At 41.0% G+C, this 20,450-nt stretch overlaps 1 pseudogene; it reads right to left on the minus strand.

The window, feature by feature from the left end:
- Positions 1–224: 224 nt before the first annotated feature.
- LOC148045455 (uncharacterized) lies at positions 225–19,205 on the minus strand (annotated as a pseudogene).
- Positions 19,206–20,450: the final 1,245 nt, after the last annotated feature.

Below are 20,450 nucleotides of genomic sequence, written 5' to 3' on the forward strand. Positions count from 1 at the left end.
AAAGCAAGGTGAAAATTCCAGTGACACAATGCTCTCTCCTTTAAGCATGTATATGACATTAAGGCATTGACAAAATGGATGAGATTTCAATCACTCTGCTTTTCGACTTTTTTTTTTTATCACCCTGCAGATACTACCAGGAGCTGTCCTAGTAGTATACGTTGCTACTTAAATTTGAGAATTACTGCTCAAAGTCAGTTTTGTGTAGTGGTTAAGGCACCAGACTAGGAACAAGGAGAATGGATTTCTAGTTCTACTTTAGACATGAAGCCATCCAAGTCATGTTCCATCAGTCCTATGAAGAAAAAGGCAAAAACGTTCAAAAACTCATGCCAAGAAAACTGCAGAGGCTAATCTAGGCAGCCACAAGAAATCAACACTGACTCAAAGGCATAGTATAATATCAAACAGCATAGGCGGGCATGGAATTTTGCAAGTACACTAGACAGTTAAAGAAGAAAACAGGAAAATGGAAGAATATTGGATGAACAGTAAAGAAGATACACGAAAGCTAATACATCACAAAGGCTTACTGAACACTGAACAGACCACACCAATCTAAAAGAAAGACCAAATAAAAAGTAGAAAACAGACCGAGGCAAGACAAAGTATTAGGTGGCCAGTATATTAAAAACATAGGAGGCAAAGCAGATAACAGCAAAACCTGGCAGTAACTAAGAGCAAGAAAGTTGAAGAGTGAGCCAATTTTGGCTGCACAAGACCAGACTTTAAGAACAAATGGATATAAATCCAGAATTGAGAAGACAATAGGCAGCCAATGCCACCTCTGCAAAAAAGCTGAAGTGAAGCATCTAGTTAGCTACTGCAAAATCACACACAGACAACGGTGTGACAAAGTAGCAACAATTACATAAGGCCACACTTCTTGGATCTGCACAAATACTATGCTGATTCATTATAACATCCTAAATTCTTGGAAATAACTTGATGTATACTGATGAGAGGAGATGGTGGAGGAGGAGCAGAGAAGTGGAGGAGGCAGACATGAAGAGGAGGTGGAGAGAAAGAGGAGGAAGAGGTAAAGAAGGAGGAGGGAGTTTTTCTCTTCTGGTTGCCATAAATACCATTTGCAGGGAGTAGAAACCATACCTCATTGCCATCTATTCTACTTTACCTTCACAGGATCTAAACCCTAAACGTACTTCCACTTCAAAAATATTACTCTTGGGTCTCTTGGAACCAACAAGCCGTCAACAGCCAGTACTGGTGTGGAATCCATGTTGGTTTTGCAAGCCACACTACGGCCTTCTTCCCTCTTTTTAAACCTTTGCTTCTCTCTTCTCCCTTGCCAGCTCAGCAACAGTTTCTCTTCCTTTTTATTCCTATGGGAAAATTCCTGTCCATGAGAAAGTATAGTGAGCATGTTTGGTTGAATATTTGACAGGGTAGCTGGCAACTCTGGGCTGTAATGTGTTATCACAGTGCCAAATGGTCAAACTGGTAGAAATGTTGCTGCTGCTATGCTACTACCATCTGCAAAGAAACACCATCAGAAGCAGAAACAGCCCCAAAACCTATAATCTCTCCCCTGAGAGAACTGGAGAATTTCTGCTCAATGAAAAATTCATTCAAGTCCCACACATACATTTCCCCTCCAAACAGAGCTTAGAAGGCTTTAAAAAAAACTAGGTTGGGAAAAACTGGATAATAATGGAAATGGATAAAGATTTCATTGTGGAAAAAAAATCCCAAATCCTCTTCATTTAAATGAACTGGAAAAGAATAATAACATTAACCGGCAGCTTTGTAAGATTCCCCAGGACTGCGTGAAATTATGGTGACAGCTGTCATTTATCTACTGAATAAACAGACACTAGCTTGGGCTTCATTTTTCTTCAAATGCATAGCATTTCAAATTTTATAGCTGGCTCTTTTTTATTCATGGCAAAAATCTGCATAATTCATGGCATGCTGGCTAAAATTCCATGAACCATGTCTGTATATAAGGATAGTTTGCATCAAGAAAGGTACGAAGTATTTGCCTCCAGAATCAGCTGCAAAAGTGGAATTAAAAGTTAAAGCTTATTTTATAGCAAAACATGGAAACCACTGATAGGAAGGCATGGTGTACAACTCCCACAGCCCAGCTCGAAAAGGCTTCAGGAGCCCCTCAGTGTGCACACTAACAATCTTGCAGACATGAATCTAAGACATTAGATTCAGGATTCAAATTATATTTAGTAGTTTACAGCTTTCTGCCTCTATATAGAATCTTTTCTGGAAATCAATATAATGAATGAGAAATGCATTGTAGCTATTTATTCTTTTACAAAAAATCTGTGTGATTTGGGTAAGGAATACCCTGGAATTGATTAAATATTCAAGATGTCTTCTCATAGGAGCCTTTATAGAAAATTCCCTACTTGACATTATCTGAAGTGTTTTGTTTATGCAGGATTGGTATCTTGAGTCCCAGTTGTTGGGAAAACATACTGATTTTGAGAACATAGATATCGTATGGGCTTAACAGATGGCTAATTCATTGAAAATTGTCACATCTGTGTAATCAAATGTATTGCATAAGACTTCACAACTCTTGTTATAATTGAAGCCCTGATTTATCAGTAGTTTGGTAATTAGTCCAGGAGAATCCATAAGTCATTGGTAAAACCCAGATAAGGCAATCCAACTATCTATCTGCATCTTTCAAATGTTGTCTCAAAATAGCTTATAGCAAGGCTGTGTTATGTAACTGGTTCTGTGTCCAGTTCATGTGAATTCTTCTGAAATTGAAGACCACCAGAAGACAACAGACAACCACGGCTGCAGATGGCATTCCCCCCAAACACAAGTGTTTAAATACATACCAAGACCAGACAACAACTTACACTGAAAACCTTCTGTCAGCTTAATACTCTTTTTATAGGTTACATTTATTTGATTATTTATTTATTTATTTACTTCTTTGTGTTGTCCATCTCACTGATAAAGTGATTCTGGACAGCTTTCTGATGCTTTCTCCCAAAGGAAGGCTTCTTGTAAAGTTCAAGAAAAATTCACCTTTATATATTACCATGTGATCTTGGGTAACTGTATAAATTATTATCAGAATTGATTGATTTCTAATTTAGATAATACCCCTGGATTAGGAATACATCTGTGTCTAAAATGATAAAACTGTGGAACAAACTTTATTATGGTTAATGACCAGTGCAAAAAAGAAAAAAAATACAGCAAAATATCCATATGCCTAGAAATAAAATAGGTAAATCAATCGTAATATAAAAAATTATAGACACCAAACTTATAAAACATTTTGAGCTGGCCTAATTAATTAAACTTATAAAACCTATTATCCATAAAATCTATTTACTTTATTTGGTACTTTATTACCCTTGGTTGGGGGTACATTAAAGAAAGAGTAAGAAAATAATAATAGAGAAAATAATTTTATGACATACAATATTAAAGGGAGATAGAGTAGAATAACAGCGTTGGAAGGGACCTTGGAGGTATTCTAGTTCAACCCACTGCCTAGGCAGGAAACCCTACACCACTTCAGACAAATGGTTGTCCAATCTCTTCTTAAAAACTTCCAGTGTTGGGGCATTCACAACTTATGGAGGCAAATTGTTCCACTGATTGTTCTAACTGTCAGGAAAGTTCTCCGCAGTTCTAAGTTGCTTCTCTCCTTGATTAGTTTCCACCCTTTGCTTCTTGTTCTACCCTCAGGTGCTTTGGAGAATAGTTTGACTCCCTCTTCTTTGTGGCAGCTCCTGAGATATTGGAACACTTCTATCATGTCTCCCTTAATCCTTCTTTTCATTAAACTAGACATAATCAGTTCCTGCAACCATTCTTCATCTGTTTTAACCTCCACCCTCCTAATCATCTTTGTTGCTCTTCTCTGCACTTTCTAGAATCTCAACATCCTTTTTACATCGTGATGACCAAAACTGGATGCAGTATTCCAAGTGTGGCCTTACCGAGGCATTATAAAGTGATTTTAACACTGCATGTGATCTTGATTTTATCCCTCTGTTTATGCAGCCTAAAACTGTATTGGCTTTTTTGGCAGCTGCTGCACATGGCTGGCTCAGGTAACAGGTAGATATTTGCCTTGCTAAGCCTGCTGAAGCTTTTTTTAAAAAATATGTAAGGCATTTATGCTTCCATACAATTTGTGCAGAGATATATCTCAGCAAAATAAACAATTTTGGGAATGTCCTTTAAACCTTTAAATAAATTACTTTTCAGTGTCTGGCTTGTTCATACTTCTTATTAAGTATCATAAAGAATGTGAACCATTGATTCTATTTCTCCCTTCCTATTGGCAGTCTTTCTGGATATGGATCCTTCATAAATACTGTAAGGCAGAAAATATTAATGTGTGTCCTTGAAAAGGCCCATCTAATTTGTAAAAAAAAATAACATTCTGTCAATAATTATCTGGGGCATATTTCCACTAATGAGTGAAAAAAAGCATGAGGTTTAGGCCAGCTCCCTCTGGTGCTCCATATCAGCTGCCTTTTAACTAGTAGCATTCCATAGTTGGCTTAGAAATTCAGGGGGTAGCCACCAGGAATGAGCTACAGACTCAACCAACTGGGCAATTATCTTTATATTTATCCATGAAGAACAGTGGAAGAAGTCCACTGAGGTTTCAAGTAACTCTGACCTAAGGCTATCATTAGGAGGGGGAAAAGAAGCATTAACTTCTTCCCTTAGTTATCTGGAATCCTGTGAGATGAAATCCATGACAACTAAAAGCCACAGTGTTCAGAGTAGCTGGTTGGAGCTACTGACTGGCTTCATATCTTGTACTGAACCGTTTGTTTGTTTGTTTGTTTGTGGCTTTGAAGTTTTTGGTTATGTGCATTGGAAGATGTGATGGTCAGGGGCCTCACTTTGACATTTGGGGCATAGAAGTTGCAGAAAGTGGGCAAGGGTGAAAATGAACAGTATTGTATGTGACTGGAACCAGGATTTTCAAGTGTTTTGCCAGGTTTTGCCAGGTTCTTGAGTTGGAAGAATTGGCTCCAGAGAAACTAGCCCTGGACAACTGTCAGCCTCGGGAGATGGCCAATAATCAAGCACTTGAAACTGACTCAGTCAGGTGTGAAATGAGTCAGATGATGGAGCAAATGCCCACTCCAAAAATGTGCTGCAAGCAGAGGGGATCTGAAAGAAGAGGTGCTGTTGTCAACCTCTTGAGCAATCAAGGCAACCAAAACCTTAATTAGGTCAAATATAGTGGAGGTAGCTGCCATTGGCTACTGGCGCTTTGTTGGAAACAACCTAGCATACTTTCCTGCCATTCTCTCTCCTTTTATTAGGAACCTTCATTATAAACATATCAGGGGTGGGTTCCTGCCAGTTCTAACCTCTTCTATAGAAGAGGTTCCACAAATCTACAGTGCCATTTAGAACCAGTTCCAGTTCCCTCCTCCCGCCCGTCCGCACATCATGAAGATGAAGAGCGAGAGGAGGAATTCTGGGAGTTGAAGTCCACAAGTCATAAAGCTGTCAAGTTTGAACATCACTTGGGTTTTTTTTCTAAAGGGTTAGGGGTGCAAGGGTCTTGTAACTTGACAGGTTTAAGACTTGCGTGCTTCAAATGCCAGAGTTTCTGAGCCAACGTTTTGGTTGCTAAGCAAGAGCGTTGTTAAGTGATTTTCACCACATTTTACAAGTTGGCCATGCCCACCCAGTCACATGACTGCCAAGCCACTCCCACTTAGTCACATGACCGGCAAGCCACTCCCACAAAGCAGGATACGCCTACAGAAGAGGTTGTAAAAATTTTGAAACCCACCACTGAAACATATGATCACTTTACATTGTTTGATAGGAAAATGAAGCATGGAGATAGAAAATCGAAATACTGAAGTAATTTTTTTTAAAAAAAAGTTACAATGTTAAAATCTTAAGGAGGAACTTTTGGTACTTTGTTTGTTTCCCTTTACCCCTATTCTCCCTAGAGAGTAATCACAAGTTTAGTATTTTTTTCTTATCTTGAAATATTGGAGAAAATTGCTTATACATAAATTCGTCTGTCTTGTATTTTTTAAATTGATCACTTAGTTTTTAATTATTAGAAACCATTTTCCAAATGGTTAAATGTGGCTTGCTGTGTTATGTTATCACATGGAAGTCTGCTTTGTTTGAATTTAGTTACATTACATTCAATGGCTATTCGAACCTTATTTCTTTTAATTTTTGATTGGCTGACTATACTTTGATGATGCCGAATTTCCGGATTGTTTCTGCAGTTACACTTCTATATGCTATGTGTAGCATCCCAGACAATCCTGCGGACCCTGCTCAAGATTAGATTAGATTAGATTTAATGAATTTATAGGCCGCCCAATCCCGAAGGACTCCGGGCTGCTTACAACAAATACATTTAAAAAATAGAAAAATTAAAAACAAAGAAACATAGATTTAAAAAGCCACAACATAGGACTTCCTGGGTGGGACTTACTGATGGTAGCAGTTAAACACAGCTGCTCCCGTATTACCAGTGGTGTTATCTGTTAAGATGATCATCTATCAGACATCTGACAGACACCTTCCTCTTCGGGAAAAGAAGGGAAAGGAGAGAAGTTTTGTGAAGCAAATGCCTTTCTGATCTTTGCAGCTTCTGTGTCTGTGAAGAGAAGGGGGGCCAGCTGAAGGCAGAACTGCTCCGTGCTGGAAATCTCTGGCTGCCTTGCAGCCCCAAGTAAGCTTCCCTCCCACTCAGTTCAAAGATTGAATTACTTCAAGATTAATCTTTTATTACATTTTCATTTTCCTTTATACAATCACTTAAATACTGTGCAGTTAAAAAAAGAAGCAATAAACAACTCATAACACTTCTATCCTACATACACCCTTCCTTCTACCCCTCCAACTTTCATTTCTCCCTTCCAACAATCCCCTCTTCTACTTCCCCTCCCCCTCAGCCATTCCTTTCTCCCCTTCCCACCATCTCACCCTCCTTACATTCCCTTCTCACTCCCTCTTAATTCCCCCCTCTTCTTTCCCTCTACACCTCGCTTCGGTGTATTTCTAGTATTCATTGGTCTATTTGTTTTGTACTAAAACAAAAGAAAAATAAAAGGAGAAGAAAGAAGAAAAGAAAAGAAAAAGAAAAAAAAGCAACAGTATCCAAGTGCATTCATTGTTCTGAAAATTGAGTCTATATTTCCACCCTCCCCCCCACCCACCCCCTGAACCCCCCTCCCTGACCCCCTTCCGACTTCCCAGATCCCATTCCCGGCATCGTTCTTTATCAAGCAAAGTCTGGAGTATATTGAAACCAAATAGATTAGAAGTTACAAAATAAAAAAATAAAAATAAAAATAAAGAACAAAAAAGAAAAGAATAATAAAAAGAAAAAAAAGGGGGGGAAACCCCCCCCAAGAAAGAGAAGTCAATAAACTCTCTAACATTAAACTCAGCTTCTCATTATTTTTAAAATCTTAAACAATGTCTTTACTCGCTTCCGCATATAAATTTTATACCTCCCATCCTGCCTTTACCCGTGTCCACATATATATTTTATCCTCATCCATTGCTCCTCTCATATTTACTCCACCCTCGTGTAGACTCTCCAGATAATCTTTCTTAACCTTGTATTCAAATAACAATTTATACAAAAATCAGCTTACATTCTGGATCAAGGTAATCTAATTGAACTTTCACTACCCTTCCATCTACCCCACGCCACCCGACTCCATTCATCCCAAACCACAATCCAAGAAAACTACGATCTCCGCTCTCCTCGCCCCAAAGAATAGATCATGCGCAGTTTAAATTAAGATTCAAACAAGTCTTATATAAGTCCCATACAATATATGTCCAAATTCAGCACCGCTTCTTTCAGTCTCAATATCTCTTCATCGGTATACAGCTTTGTCATTTTATACAGACAGGAGTCCTGAAATTTTATTCAGATTAAAGATTTAAGAAGTATTTTAAAGGCATAGCTGGATCTTTATTCTTTACTCTTCTGCCCTTCTGGAAGGGGAAAGCAACACCCTCCGCCTTGTAGCCACGTGTCCCGCTGCTTATCTTCTCCTTCTCCTTGTCTTTCTCCAAGTCCGGGTGAATCAGGAAGTCCCACCTTCAGAGTTTTGTAGTAAAAATCTCGGGCTTCGCAAACAGAATTGAGACGATATTTTTGGTTCTCAAATGTGACTGTGATACCAGATGGCACTTCCCATTTATATTGTATCTGAGAATCTCTGAGTTTTTCAGTTAAGAAAGTGTAGTCTCTCCTTGCTCTTAATATTTGAGATGGTATTTCTTTAAAAACAATCAAGTCCTGTCCATCGATTCACAGCTTGTTATTGTAGAACTTCTGTATTATCGCATTTCTGGATTCTCTTGTGGTGAAATATATAATTATGTCCCTCGGAAGCTGTCGTTGTTTTGCTACACATGAGTTCTGGCGATAAATTTTTTGAATCTGCCAATCAAAGTTAAATCCCGGACTTCCCCCCGAACGTCTGAAAGCCTCAAAAAAGGTCTGTTTCAAATTCTCCTGTTCCTTTTCACGCAATCCTCTGACTCTTATTGCAAACACAGTCTTATTGTAATTTATCATAACGAGTTGTTTTTGAGCATTTTCAACTTCCTGTTGTAACGTTTGAATTTTAGTTGTCAAATTAGAATTAGCTTTTTCCAAAAGTTCCAATTTGTCCTCCATTTCAGAAACATAGTCTGTCATAACAGTCATAACTCCGATCATATCTTCCCTTGTTTGAGCAATCTTGGCATCCAGTTTATCATATAAGTCCGATAAAAGTTGTTTAATTTCCTGTCTGAACTCTTTAAGGGTTTCAAAAAGAAATTCTTGCGTTAAGAGATCTCCAGTAGAGGGCGTGGGGGGCAAGGGCAGCGATTTTGTAACAATTTCTTGAGATGTATTATTAAGGAAACGCTTAGACTGCTTCGATTTGGGAGCCATTATAAAAAACGCACAAACAAACAAGCAAACAAACAAAGTCTCTGCTCCCCTCGGTTTTAAATGGGATACTATTTATAGACTTTTAACAGTTAATAAGGAGAAGTCTTCAGGAGAATAGAGCTGATTGAGTGTGTCATATATCAAACGCAGAAGCTATAAAATCGCCATCTTGTAACGCAGCTGGATAAGAAAGCCTTTTACAAAATTGAAGCTGGTATTTTGAATAGTAATAAGAAAAAAATTTACGACTTCAAGTTAATATTTGGTTTTGAGGCCATTTCAAAATTTATCTGCCTGCAGTTAATAAAACTCTATTGCCTGAATATGCAGCTTTAAGTAAAGAGGCTGAGTTCCCCTTTTATTTTGAAGTTTAAGGCTTGGCAAAACTTTCAGTGAGTAAACATTGTAACAAAACCGTTCAGCAGATTCATCACCATTTAACTTCCAGATAAGCAAAGTTAATGAAGGAATAAAGGAATAAAATTCTTGTAGAAATGAAACTAATTAAAAAGCTTCTGCTGGCCTATTGTGAAACCAAAACATATGATAAGCAATCTCTTTTGTTTTGAATTCTTGTTGAGAATTAACAAAAAGTGTTCATTATTACCGGAGAAACCAGCCTGCTCGGCGCCATTTTAAAAGCCTCTAAGTAAATAATTTTTCGGAGGAGAAAAAGAAAAGAAGCTAAAATGTTGATAAACAATTATTGTCCACAGAAATGGATTCAGCTCGTGATAAGATTAAATCAAACAAAACTTTGAACTGAGTGGGGGAGACCTACTTTGTCCTGCACAAGGCAGTTTGAAATTCCCAGCACGGACAGCCGTTCTGCCTTGGGCTAGCCCCCCTTTCCCTGCAAGCACAAAAGCTGCAAAAATCGAAGAGCATTTGCCAGCAAAACAATTTCTTCTTTCCTTCTTGCCTGAAGGATAAGAAAACCTGATAAGACGTCAAATGGAAGATCCTCTAAACAGGTACGTAGCCAGGAATTCAGAGGCAGCTGATTTTTTTGCTGCCACCACCAGCAGGCTCCTCCCAGGAAGCCCCCTAAAGATTGAATTACTTGATTTCAAAATGAGCAGAATTCGTATGTGAGAGCATTAATTGTTTATTTAAATCTAGCTTCTTTACAAGATTACAAGATCCTTTACAGGATCTTCTACAAGATCCTCTTCCGTTATTTTATCTATTTAAAGAGGTGTCTAAAATGGCGACGAGCCAGTTGAATTGCTGACTAACATTGTTTATCTAATTATACGGAGTTTCAAAACTTCAAAGAAAGGGAGTGAATTTCGCCTCACAGTCGGCCAACAGATCTTTACTAATTAGTTTCACTTTTAAAGTTTTAAAAGATTCTATGCTAATATAGAGACATTCAAAACAGAGGTGAATATGCTGAACTGTTTCGTTATAATGCTAATTTTTTGAAACCTTCTGCAAATTTTCTGCAAAGTCCTACAAAGTTTATTAAAAAAAAGCCGGGGAGGAACAGCCGGCCAGCAGTTTCTTATTAATTAGTTTCACTTCTCTGAAGAGTTTACAAGACTTTCCTCTTATCAACTTTGCTAATACATATTTCTGATATAGAGAAGTCCGAAATGGCGCTGAATATGCCGAGCTGCTTCATTACAATGCCTTTTTTTTCTCTCTGAAACCTTTTGAAAAATCCTAAAGAGCTAACAAAGGGGTGATTTAATACCTTTTTTTCGTAAGCTGCACAGCGGGCCAGTAGAGTTTGATTAATTGCTTGAAGATAAGACTTATAATGGCATCAAAATTAAATCCTGGGCTGAAACCTCCTCCTAGAAGCACATCCCCCATACCTGGCACAAAGTTGCAGCCTCCACCCTCTATGCCCCCTACTGGAGATGTGCTAATGAAACAACTTTTTTTGGAAACCTTCAGAGAATTCAGAGAGGAGATAAAGCAGGAAATAAAAGAGTTTGAGGTGGACCTATATGATAAACTTGATACTAGGTTTTCCAAAATAAATAATGATATGCTGGGACTTGTAACTGTACTGACAGAACATGTTTCTGGAATTGAAGATAACCTAGAGGTTCTTAATGAAGCTAATACAAATTTGACATCCCAAACTGAGGTGGTGCAACAAAAAGTTGAAAATGCTGAAAAACAAATTATTATTATGATACAGTACAGGCAGATGGAGCTAGCATTAAGAGTCAGAGAGTTGCGTGAGGATAAACACGAGAACTTGAAACAGATTTTTTCAGAGGCTTTTGATTGTCTGGTGGGAAAACCAGGGTGCAACTTTGATTGGAAGATTGATAAAGTTTATTGTGTTAATTCTTGGGCAGCAAAACAGAAGCAACTTCCCCGAGATGTAGTTATATACTTCACCACAAGAGAGTTCAGAAACATGATACTACAAGAGTCCTATAACACCAGGCTTCAAATTGGGGACCAGGACTTGATTGTTTTGAAAGAAATACCACCTCAAATGTTAAGAGCCAGGAGAGACTATGCTTTTTTGGTGGAAGAACTCAGAAACCGTCAGATACAGTACAGATGGGATGTACCATTTGGTATTATAATTACATTTGACAAGCAAAAATATCGTCTCAACTCCGTATGGAAAGCTTGTGATTTTTATCACAATATTCTGAAGGTGGGACACTCTGCACCATCTGGATCTGGAGAAAGACCACAAGAAGGACAAGATAGACAGCAAACCACACAACTACCAGACAAGATGTACCATCTTCCCTTCCCGGAAGGGCAAGGTGTTATGGAACAAGGACCTAGCCGTATGACTACCAGACGAATGGAAAAACAAGCTAAAAGGCAACAACCTCAACAATCACTGGCCATCGATCAAGGAGTTACAGCAACAAGCTCAGAAGCCATGGGAGGAGCTAGGCCAAAGGTTAAACAGGGCATGCAGGAGGCTCTAAAAAAGCTTCAGGTAACCAAAGATGACAACTAAGATTTTAACATGGAATGTCAATGGACTGAAGTCTCCACAGAAGAGAAAGAAAATATTTCACTATCTTAAACAGTTCAAGAATGATATAATTTGTTTGCAAGAAACTCATATCAAATCAACTTATCAAAAATATTTGCTTAACCCCAAACTGGGTCAACATTTTGTGACCTCTGCTACGGAAAAGAAAAATGGTATAGTTGTATACTTAAAAAAAGACATCAAAGCTGAACTAATTGAAGCAGATCCCTTTGGAAGATATATCGCGCTAGATCTAATCTTAGAAGGGAAAAAGACATTACTTTTGGGAATTTATGCTCCTAATCAACAGCAAGACGGATTCTATAGAAATCTTCATGCTAAATTAGTACAGTGGGACTATAAGTCTTGCATACTATTGGGTGACTGGAACGGTGTGATCGATACTAAAAGAGATAAGAAGACCTCTTGCCCAAATACTAAAACCCGAGCTAAGCTACCCAAACCTTTTTTTGACATGATGGACGACTTTGAATTGAGAGATATTTGGCGAGAAAGAAACGCAGAGGAATATGATTTCACCTTCTTTTCTGATAGACATCAATCCCTTTCAAGGATTGATTTTATACTAATCACTAATGATTTACTTTCTAGGGTGAAAAAGACAAAGATTGCGACTATTGTCCTTTCGGATCATAACCCAGTTTGGATGGAATTGGGAAGGGCAGTGCAGGCAAGAAGGTCTTGGAGGCTGAATGAAAACTTATTCAGATATGAAAAGTACATTAATGATTGTAAAAAATTGTTATCTGAATACTTTGTTTTGAATATGAATAAGGGTACACCTATGGAATTTGTATGGGATACAAACAAAGCGTATATGAGAGGAGTACTGATGAATATAAACAAATTACATAGACATAAACAAGGGCTAAAATGAACAGAATTGGAAGAGGAAATTAAAGGGAAAGAGTTGGAGTTAACATTGAATCCAGGCGATACAAAGGTTAAGGAAGCAATTACCATATTAAAATCTCAATTTGACATGTTGATCTCTGACCAGGTAGCCACTAGTTTATTATATGCAAAACACAACACTTTTTGTAACGCAAATAAACCAGGCAGATGGTTAGCTTATCAGATTAGGAAAAAAAGGAAAACTCGAAATGTAACCAAACTGATTTATAGAGGGAAGGAGGTGTTTCAACAGGAGGAGATTCAAAAGGCATTTCGGGAATTTTTTACAGAATTGTATAAAGGGGATAAAATTAAGGGTTTAGATATAGATAAATACTTAAAGAGAGAAAATACCCTTAGTTAGAGAAGAGCACAGGCAAAAGTTGAACCAACCAATAACCTCAGGGGAAATCTTGCAGGTAATTAAGCAATTAAAGTTAGGGAAAGTGCCAGGTACAGATGGCTTGACAGCGGTTTACTATAAAAATTTACAGTGGAGAGTAGAAATGGTAGAACCTCTTAGAGAATTATTTAATAAGATTCAAACGGAAGGTAAAGTGCCTCCATCTTGGAAGACAGCGTTTATATCTTTGATACCCAAAGAAGATCAAGATACTACCCAACCAAAAAATTATAGACCTATCTCATTACTTAATGTAGATTATAAAATTTTTACTAAAATACTAGCAAATAGGTTAATGTTGGTTATTCAACAATTGATACACACCGACCAAACAGGTTTTATACAGGGGAGACAGATGAAGAGTAATGTTAGATTAATTATTAATGCATTAGAATATTTGGGAAAGAACAACCAAATTCCTGCTGCGTTCATATTTCTGGATGCTGAGAAGGCCTTTGATTGAGTTAACTGGCAATTTCTGCTGAAGATATTGCAAAAAATGCAGATAGGAGATAGCTTTTTACAGTCAATTAAAGCAATATACCAACAACAAACAGCTCAAATCATAGTCAACGGAAGTTTAACAGACCCTTTTCAAATTGGAAAAGGTACAAGACAGGGCTGTTCTTTGTTCCCACTATTGTTCATTATAACTTTGGAAGTATTGTTGAATAAAATATGGTGCTTGGATGGTCTAAAAGGGATCAAGATTAGGCAGCAAGAATACAGAGTCCGCGCTTTTGCGGATGATTTGGTCATAATATTGGAACAACCGCAGGAATCTAGTATGGTTTTAATGAATACGATTAATCAATATGGTCAAGTGTCTGGTTTTAAAATAAATTTAGGAAAAACAAAAATATTAGCTATAAATATGAATACTAAACAAAAGGAAGAACTGGGAGGGATGCTAGGATGTGAGGTAGTCAAAAAAGTCAAATATCTTGGGGTTAATATTTTAACCTCAAACGGGAAATTATATAAGCACAATTATGAACCACTTTGGCATAGTATACAGTTAGAGATGAAAAATGGGAGAAATTGCACTTATCTTTGCTGTGTAGGATAGCGGCAGTGAAAATGAACATTTTACCAAAATTTTTATTTCTCCTCCAAATGTTACCTATACTTAAAAAAGATGCGAATCTTTTAGAATGGCAGAAGGGTATCAACAAATTTGTATGGGCAGGAAAGAAGCCGAGGGGAAAGATGAAAATAATGCAAGATGTACGCGAGAGAGGAGGCTTGAAATTACCTAATCTAAAATTATATTATGATGCAGTGGCGCTATCTGCAGTTAGTGATTGGACTCATTTAACCAACGATAGAATACTGAATATCGAGGGACACGATCTGGTATATGGTTGGCATGCTTACTTGTTATTCAACAAAAAATTGGATAAGAATTTTAAAAGTCATATTTTAAGAAATGCTTTACTGCGTGTCTGGAAAAAATACCAATCTAAACTAAATGACAAGATACCCATGTGGGCAATTCCTAGACATGCAATTGAAAATATGAACATAACACAAAAACAGGATAGAACCACCTACAGACAGCTTCTCACTTTGGAAAGGGGGTACTACAATTAAAATCTTTAGAGGTATTGAAAGAGGAGAAGGTAGTTCAAACATGGTTCCAGTATGGGCAATTACAGGCCAGGTGGAAAATAGACCAAAAAAGTGGTTTTATCCAAGTTGAGAATAATTTGTTTAAACAAATAAGAGATCAAAGTTTAATGCATATAAAGAGGATATATAATGTACTAATACAGATGGATTCAGAAACAGAATTAGTTAAAGATTGTATGATAAAGTGGGCTCAAAATATTGAAGAACCAATAATGTTGGACACATGGGAAAGAATATGGGTAAGAAATGTGAAATTTACACAAGCACAAAACCTGAGAGAAAATTTTTATAAGATGTTCTATAGATGGCATTTAGATCCTAAAAAGCTGGCTTCTATGTATCCGAATGTACAGCCTAAATGTTGGAGGTGTGGTTCTCTCGATGCTACATATTTTCATATATGGTGGACCTATCAAAAGGTTAAGGCATTTTGGATAAAAATGTGGTGGATTATGCAAAATATCTTTAAAAGAAGGATAAAGTTTACTCCTCAGTTATTTTTACTAGGCATATGTACTGACTTTACAGTAGTAGAGACTAACTTGGTTCTGCACCTAATAACGGCAGCAAGACTGTTGGTGGCGCAATACTGGAAGAAGGAAGACTTACCTACAACTCAAGAATGGACATTGAAAGTCACAAACTTAGCCGAGATGGCTAAAATATGGGCATATCTTAAAGATCATTCAAATGAGAGATATAAACGAGACTGGAAAAAATGGATTGACTATATACAAAACAAATACGGGACTAAGAAATTCCAGATAGCTTATGCTTAAGATTAGGAATAATCTAAACTGTTCAAAGTTAGTACAACAGGAAGAAGCTGAGTTCAATGTAGAGATGTTATTAACTTCTTTTTTTTAATTTCTTTTGTCTTAATATATTTTAGACTGTGTTTGTTAAAAATCTATACCGTGTACGGGCTCTGGGAAGTCGGGGGGGGGGAAGGGAGGTGGTGTGTTAGGGGGGAGGGGGAGGGGGGATATATAGTATGAGTTAGATTTCAACGCGATTTCACATGTATACTGTTTCTCTTTAATTTCACTGTAAAAATAGGACAAGCTGAATATATTGACATATAGTAGAAATACACCAAAGGAAGGAGTAGCGGGATAGAAGAAAGAGGGGTAGAGATGGCGGGAGAGAGGATTGGAGGGAGGGTGAGAAGGAAGGGAGGGAGTGGACTGGGAGAGAGGAGTGGTAGAGGGGGAGGGGAATGATGGAGGAAAGATGGAAAGTTGGAGGGGGCGAAAGAAAGAGGTGTATGGAGGGTTGAAGAGGTACAGTGGGTTTCTATTTTTGGGGGGTATTGTTGACAAGAGGAATTGCTGTGTTTATTGTTTAATGTTGTATGGCCCCGGTTATGCACAGTATATATGTGACTGTATGTAAATGAAAAATGGAAAAAATAAAAACACATTTTACGACAAAAAAGCCACAACATACACCCAATCTAATCGGGGCTGGACCTCAGTCATGAGGTCAACAGCCCGGGGCCTGCCGGAATAGCCAGGTCTTAATAGCCTTTCGGAAGGCCATGAGAGTGGGTAGGGTCCGGATCTCTGGGGGCAGTTCATTCCATAGGGTCGGAGCAGCTACAGAGAAGGCCCTCCCCGGGTGGTTGCCAGCTGACATTGTCTGGCTGATGGCACTCGGAGAAGGCCCACCCTGTGCGATCTTATCGGTCGTTGGGAGGTATGTGGCAGAAGACGGTCTTGCAGATATCCGGGTCCTAGGCCATGTAGGGCTTTAAAGGTAATGACCAGCACCTTGAATTGTGCTCGGAGACCAATAGGGAGCCAGTGCAGCTCGCGGAGGATAGGTGTAATTTGGGTGTACCTTGGTACACCCAATATCGCTCGGGCGGCTGCATTCTGGACTAGTTGTAGTCTCCGAACACTTTTCAGGGGCAGCCCCATGTAGAGCGCATTACAGTAGTCAAGCCTTGAGGTGACAAGGGTGTGAGTGACCGTGTGAAGTGCCTCCCGATCCAAATAGGGCCGCAACTGGTGCACCAGGCGAACCTGGGCGAAGGCCCCCCTGGTCACAGCCAACAGGTGATGTTCTAACATCAGCTGCAGGTCCAGGAGGACTCCCAACTTGCGGACCCTCTCTGAGGGGAGTAGATTTTCACCATCCAGGCATAAGGATGGACTAACTGGACTGTCCTTGGGAGGCAACATCCATAGCCACTCGGTCTTGTCAGGATTGAGTGCGAGTTTGTTCACCCCCATCCAGACCCTGACAGCTTCCAGGCACTGGCACATCACTTCCACCACTACGCTGAGTTGGCATGGGGTGGAGAGATACAACTGGGTATCATCCGCATATTGATGGTATTTGATCCCGTGCCAACGAATGATCTCACCCAGTGGCTTCATGTAGATGTTAAATAGGAGGGGGGACAAGACCGAGCCCTGCGGCACCCCATATTTAGGAGGCCTAGGGGTCAACCTTTGTCCTCCAACCAACACCGACTGCGACCTGTTGGAGAGGTAGGAGGAGAACCACCGTAAAATGGTGCCTCCCACTCCCACCTCTTCCAGCCGTCGCAGAAGGATACCATGGTTGATGGTATCGAAGGCCGCTGAGAGGTCAAGGAGCACAAGGATAGAGGAGTGTCCTCCATCTCTGGCCCGCCAGAGATCATCGATCAGCATGACCAAAGCGGTTTCGGTGGAGTATCCAGGCCTGAATCCAGACTGAAAGGGATCTAGATAATTTGCTTCATCCAAGGTCCGTCAGAGTTGTAGGGCCACCACCTTCTCAACAACCTTCCCTAAAAAAGGGAGGTTGGAGACCGGATGATAGTTGTTGAGAATAGCTGGGTCCAGAGAAGGCTTCTTAACGAGGAGTCTTACCACCGCTTCCTTCAAGGATTGCGGGAAAGATCCCTTCTGCAAAGATGAGTTAGTAATCCTCTGGAGGCAGCCTCGTGTTACCTCCCTGCTGGTCGAGACCAGCCAGGAGGGGCATGGATCCAGCAAACATGTGGAGGCACTTATCGCTCTCATGGTCTTGTCCACTTCCTCAGGGGTGACAAGCTGGAACTCGTTCCACGAAATCTGAGCAAGACCTTCCCTTGGCACCTCCATTGGTACTGTCCAACTGGAGTCTAGGTCTGTCCGAATCTGAGTGATTTTGTCTGACAGAAACTGAACAAACTCCTCAGCCTGTCTCTGTAAGGGTTCCCCTGCATCCTCCCCTTTTAGGAGGGAGCAGGTTATCCTAAACAGGGCGGCTGGACGAGATTCTGCGGACGCAATAAGAGCGGAAAAATGTGCACATTTTGCCACCTGTATTGCCACTAAATAAGTCCTAATAAAGGCTCTTAGTAGTGTTCGGTCGGATTCAGAGTTGCTAGCCGTCCAACGTCACTCTAGGTGTCTCTTTTGGCGCTTCATCTCCCGGAGTTCCTCGGTGAACCAAGGTGCCCTCCTGGATCCACTGCCACGGAGAGGCCGCAAAGGCACAATCTGATCCAGAGCCCCAGTTGCCGTTGCATTCCAGCTGGCTACCAAGGTGTCTGTCGGAGTGTGGGCGTTTAATCGGCTCCACCTTCCTGCGGTGGGGGAGTAGCTTCTGAAAGTCAAACCTCAGCAGGAAGTGATCTGACCATGACAAGGGCAAAGTCTCTATCCCCCTTAGTTCAAGATCATGTCTCCACTGTCCCGAGAGAAACACAAGGTCGAGTGTGTGTCCCGCTGTATGAGTCGGACCCTGAATTACCTGGGTCAAGTCCATGGTTGTCATGGAAGCCATGAACTCCTGCACTCCATCAGAGTGCCCAGTGACGGCAAGTTGAAGTCCCCCAGCACTATTAGTCTGGGGAACTCAACTGCCAACCCGGCTACTGACTCTAGGAGCGCAGGCGGGGCCGTTGAGATGCAGCTGGGAGGTAGGTACGTCAAAAGCAAGCCCACTTGAACCCCTAGGTCCAACTTCAAAAGCAGGGACTCACACCCCACAGTCTCTGGAGCAGGGATCCTGCGAGGAACTAATGATCCTTGGATAATAACTGCAACTCCCCCACCCCTCATCTGGTATCGAGGTTGATGGAGCACCTGGGACCCTTCTGGGCACATTTCTGAGAGGGGGACTCCTCCCTCATGTCCCAGCCAGGTTTCAGTAATACATGCCAGGTCCGCCCCCTCGTCAAGTATTAAGTCCCGGATGAGGGGAGCTTTATGGATCACAGACCTGGCATTTAGCAGCAGCAACCTGAGGCCAGGGCCCTGGCTTCTCTTGTCACCAGATCCTGGAGTTGAGCTTGCAGGGCCAGAACAAGGGATTGCTGTAACATAGCGAGCCCTCCTTCCCCGGTAATGGCTAGCCCTGTAGCTCCCGTCACACCTACCCTTCCCAACCATGACCGGGATGCTCCGACCCGCCCTTGTCCCCGTAGACCCCCCTCTCCCATGGCCCCCATTTTTCTCAGCAGGCCACATCTGTCAATCATTCTAGGACCAGAGGTAGGCATGGGCCCCCTGCCACTTCTGCTTATGCACTCAGTGGAGGGGGCACCAGGCTGTGCTCCTGATCCTCTCATGTATGCTACACAACCATTCTCTCATTCATACCCCTCTGTAGTCATTTAAAACATACAAAATTACAGTAACATAGTAGTATAAAATTAATTAATTTAAATTAAAAGTGGGTTCATTTATCATCATTCACACCACACGTTCTCCACCCCAGTAAAAATTGTGCAGTTCTAAAATTCCACCCAAGCGGATTCATGCAGTTCAGAACCGGAACTGGTGTTGATACAGGAGGGGGAATTCCTCAGTCTCTCTCCTCCCTCGTGGGTCCGGAAAAGTGTAAAGTGCAAAGGGGGGGCAGGATTCCCAGAATCTGAGAATGGCCAGAGCGGTTTCGGGGGGGGGGGGGAATATAGATGCCAGTTAAAAAGGATGGTTAAAGTCACACCCGCATCCCCACCGCTTCTCGTCGTTTCCTTTCGCCATATGCGTGCAACACAACAGTCTACAGAGCTGCCAGCATGCAAGAAAGTCTTTATAGTCATTACAATGATGATGTTATTCGAGAGGTAGACCAGAAGAGGGGAAGGTGAAACAAGTCGGGGCTAAAAAGGCAGCCGCTGGGGGGGACAGTTCCAATCCCCAGGTGCACCGCCCATCCAAATTTGCAGCGCCGGGAGTAAGGCGGTCGAGAAGGTGGTGCTGTCAAAGAGGGCACCCCTAAGGTAGCAGTAGGTGACACTGGGCATGCCGGCCACCATACACCAAACAGAGAAACAGGTGGCATAAAGCCCCACAGCGGCAACAGCAAGGCCAAGAGAAGTCCGAGAGGAGGGAGGGGGGATCTCGGAGAGCTACGGCGGCAGCAGAGAACCAGCTGCCCAGTCCCAGTACCCATTGTCCCAACACTCACTGCTCCCTCCTTCGGGCGAGGCATAAACCGCCTCGCCAGTACAGTCCAGGACCAGTCCGCCATCTCCCCCTGGCAGCAAAAGCCAGCAGCAAAGATGAAGACGCTCGCCGCCCATGCAATGCTGCCGTTGTTGCCGTCGTTCGCACAGCACCACCGCTGCTGCTGCCACCGGCAGCAGGTGCAGGTACACTGAAGCCACCGTCCAGGGGCCGCCCGGGAGC

The sequence above is a fragment of the Thamnophis sirtalis genome, unplaced genomic scaffold (genome assembly GCF_051295495.1).
Source record: "Thamnophis sirtalis isolate CommonGarterSnake01/CBP01778 unplaced genomic scaffold, rThaSir2_p1.2 scaffold_5, whole genome shotgun sequence".
Lineage (NCBI taxonomy): Eukaryota > Metazoa > Chordata > Lepidosauria > Squamata > Natricidae > Thamnophis > Thamnophis sirtalis.